Below are 1344 nucleotides of genomic sequence, written 5' to 3' on the forward strand. Positions count from 1 at the left end.
TAACGTCATACATTATAACCTAATACTACATAACATTATTCGTTATAACATAGTATTACTGAACGTTATACCTTATAACGTACTACCATATATCGATATACGTTATATCGTATTACCATATAACGACATTCGTTATAACGTATTACCATATAACGATATACATTATAACATAATAATACATAATGTTTTACGTTATAACCTATTACGATAAAACGTCATACATTATAACGTAATACTACATAACATTATTCGTTGTAACGTAGTACTACTGAACGTTATACGTTATAACGTACTACCATATATCGATATACGTTATATCGTATTACCATATAGCGACATACGTTATAACGTATTACCATAAAACGATATGCGTTATAACGTAATAATACGTAACGTTACACGTTATAACGATATTCTACTGAACGTTATACATTATAACGTACTACTATATAACGATATACCTTGTAACGAATTACTATTGAACGTTATACGTTATAACGTACTACCGTATAACGATATAAGTTATAACATATTACCATATAACGACATACGTTTTAACATATTACCATATAACGATATACATTATAACGGAATATTACATAATGTTTTACGTTATAACGTATTACGATATAACGTCATACATTATAACGTAATACTACACAACATTATTCGTTATAACGAAGTACCACTGAACGTTATACGTTATAACGTACTACCATATAACGATATACGTTATATCGTATTACCATATAACGATATACATTATAACGTAATATTACATAATGTTATACGTTATAACGTATTACCCTAAAACGATATACGTTATAACGTAATAATACATAATGTTATACGTTATAACGAAATACTACTGAACGTTATACATCATAGCGTACTACTACATAACGATATACGTTGTAACGAACTACTACTGAACGTTATACGTTATAATGTACTACCATATAACGATATACGTTATATCGTATTACCATATAACCATATACATTATAACATAATATTACATAATGTTATACGTTATAACGTATTACCGTAATACGATATACGTTATAACGTATTACCATATAACGATATACATTATAACGTAATAATACATAATGTTATACGTTATAACGAAATACTACTGAACGTTATACATCATAACGTACTACTATATAACGATATACGTTGTAACGAACTAGTACTGAACGTTATACGTTATAACGTACTACCGTATAACGATATACGTTATAACGTATTACCATATAACGACATACGTTTTGACGTATTACCATATAACGATATACATTATAACGTAATAATACATAATGTTATACGTTATAACGAAAT

This window comes from Bombus pyrosoma, unplaced genomic scaffold (genome assembly GCF_014825855.1).
Source record: "Bombus pyrosoma isolate SC7728 unplaced genomic scaffold, ASM1482585v1 HiC_scaffold_4725, whole genome shotgun sequence".
Lineage (NCBI taxonomy): Eukaryota > Metazoa > Arthropoda > Insecta > Hymenoptera > Apidae > Bombus > Bombus pyrosoma.